The sequence below is a fragment of the Sciurus carolinensis genome, chromosome 13, assembly GCF_902686445.1.
Source record: "Sciurus carolinensis chromosome 13, mSciCar1.2, whole genome shotgun sequence".
In the NCBI taxonomy this organism is placed as follows: Eukaryota; Metazoa; Chordata; class Mammalia; order Rodentia; family Sciuridae; genus Sciurus; species Sciurus carolinensis.
In genome coordinates this window covers 30,572,577-30,575,371 of record NC_062225.1, presented here as the reverse complement: position 1 = coordinate 30,575,371, position 2,795 = coordinate 30,572,577, and the positions used below count along the sequence as shown (strand labels likewise).

At 36.8% G+C, this 2,795-nt stretch overlaps 1 pseudogene; it reads right to left on the bottom strand.

Moving 5' to 3' along the window:
* Nucleotides 1-1,004: 1,004 nt before the first annotated feature.
* On the bottom strand, nucleotides 1,005-1,991 carry LOC124962737 (RNA/RNP complex-1-interacting phosphatase-like; annotated as a pseudogene).
* Between the last annotated feature and the right edge of the window lie 804 nt (nucleotides 1,992-2,795).

Genomic DNA, 2,795 nt, shown 5'->3' with positions numbered 1-2,795 from the left:
TTCCTGTCTTTGATGGGCTTTGGTAGAGAGAAAACATCTACCATGATGGAAATTGTTTTGCATAATTTTCTCAAGATCCCATGCATTCACATTTTTCATTACCAACCACACTGAACACATGAAGAGACCGTTATTTTATGATTATTTTGTTTGTTTGTTTGTTTTTGTTCTGGGAACTCTGGGCAGGGAGAATACTGCAGAACATTGAACCATGGCACTTATTTTAATATGCTAAGCCTGAAATTTTTTCATTCATTGTATTATGTATTTCATGATATTGTTTTTCTAATTAAGTGAGATAATTTATATATTGCAATATAATAGCCTATGATTTAAAATTTAAAGTAAATGTGGTTTTTTGATTTATTATTTTGGTAATGGGTATGTGAGTGTTTAGTATTCTCTTGTATCCATGTTTTAAAACTCAATAATGCATAGAAATCTCTGAATGATGATTTTAAAATAATACTAATTGCTTACACTTTGGTCTTATCCTGGATTGTGTATTTATTGAAGTTGGATAAAACAATTTCATTAAGACATAGTGCCTCCTTTTATTATTCAGTGATATATCTTGGCTTAGTTTTATAGCACATCCCTCTTTGAACAAAACAAAACCAAAAGAAGGCACCAATTTTTCAACAAAACATTTTCTGAGTCTGGGGTCAAATCAAAATAGAAATTTGTTAAAAAGCTAACAGGAAATATTTTAAATATTTTAACCTATGTATAATAAGAACATGTATTATCTATCACATCTGTTCTCAAAATTAAAATGAGTCAAAATTGCATTTCTAATTTAGTTAGATCTCACTATATAACTAAAATTTCAAAACCAACAGGTTTTAGAAATTTTGTTTAGATTCTTTTGGATAAAAGGACTTTATCTTCTCTCTTCAGTAGATTTTAAAATTTTCTCATTTGACCTGATTTTATTAAAAGTCACTCCAGCTACCTTCAGTGCAGCTCTGGCCTCCAGGGAGATATCCGGGACAGGTTTTGTATCACTTGGTCCGTCCCCAATGGGCTGGATAGGACAGTCTCTGATAACTGCCAGGACACCACCTCTTATCCTGGACTGCTTGACTGCCATTTGGCTTCACATTCCAAAAGTATCTCCTTTGTGAATAGTCCTCTCCAGCGGGGCCAGGAGGAGGGATATGGCCTCTATGGTAAACATTCTGATTTTGTGAAAACTTTCTGAATGACTGCTGCAAGTGTGGGGCTGAGTGTGAAAATGCCAGAAAGACATCGGATAACCCTAAGTCTGAGGTAAGTTATACCTAGATCCTTGGTTACCAGACTTGTTAGAGGAGTGGACTGGTTCCATGAGATGTGCTGAAACATCACTTGGCCTGGACACACCAGAATTCCAATTCTTTCTGACAAGACCATTCTGAAGTTCTTCAATGTAGTTTTGTTTTCTATGCAATGTCCCTGCACCTATTGAATAATTCAATTGCATCATCTGGCTTTATGCCTCCTAACTCAATCAAATATCTGCACAGGAGGTAGCCAGTCTGGTTAAAACCATGGGTAGAGTGGACGCCAATAAGTTTGTCATTGTCTTTATTTTCTTTAAAAAATTCACTAATGGCACATTTGAATTTAAAAACAGTGTTATCAGGCACCTGATACCCAACTGTAAAAAGTTTTAAGTAAAGAATAGTTTCTGGCAAATCCTCTGACTTATAATAGCTCTGAGTATACGTTAAATCAATAATCAGTCCAAGCTCTTCATTTTGTTCTTGGATTTTGTTAAAAAGATCCAGAGAAGAAAATGTTTCTTTTGGAGCAAGTTTCGCTTCAAAACTCATTTGCAAAGGAATTTTGAAAGCAATGAATCCAGTCCCAGGCATCCTCTGTCCAACTGGGAGATAGTCTTTACACTTTTCTGGGATGCGGTTTCCGCCCTTCCTCTTTGCTGAGGGACGTCCAGAAAAGTCGAGTTCCCGGCCCCAGCCACTGTGGACAGGATGCCATTGGCTCATGTGGGCGCCGAGATGCCGCCCAACCAAAGCCAAGCGGGTCAAGGCGGTCAGTCTGGCGTCCTCGGTGCGGGAACAAGATGCTGGATAGAAAGAGCGCCCGGCAGCTACCCACGGAGTGTGGGGGAAGTCTCTTTAGTGGAATTTTGATAAATATATTTCTTTCCAGCTGTGAATTTATTTGGTCAGTTTTTCTTGTGTTATGTACAAAGAAGATAAGACATTATGTTACTAAATTAATTTTTAAATACAAAAGAAGAAGAGGAATTTGTATTCTTTACTTGCAGATAAATCTGGAAAGTCCTGTAGAACATGAAGTCTGTAGAACTGAAGGCTCCTGATTCCCCAGGCTGCCTCCTGCATACTCTTATTAACACAAATTAACCATCCTACCTGGGCACAGTTCTGGGCTTCACTGCATGACATAAAGTCTAACATGTTATTCTCTCTCAGCTTTTCAGAAAGATTGCTATTCTCATTGATCAAGGGAAAAAGTAATGGTTTGGGTATTCAATCTAATTACACAGAAATTATAGTGTAAATGCAATAAAGTAATTAGGAATATATCTTGATTGCATACTCTACAGTTCCAACGTTGGTGGTGTTTATATTACATGTAGATGCTTCTGATTTTGTAATTCATGCCAAAGAAGGTAAGTGCTTAACCAAAGAATTTTCAGAAAGAACAGTGAGATTAATATTGTGTTTTCACATTCCCAGGTCAAGTTTATTTCATTTTTCCTCAAACAACTTTAAACAACCTAGATCACAACTGAGGCAGGAGAATAGAAAAGGAGGATGGCATTG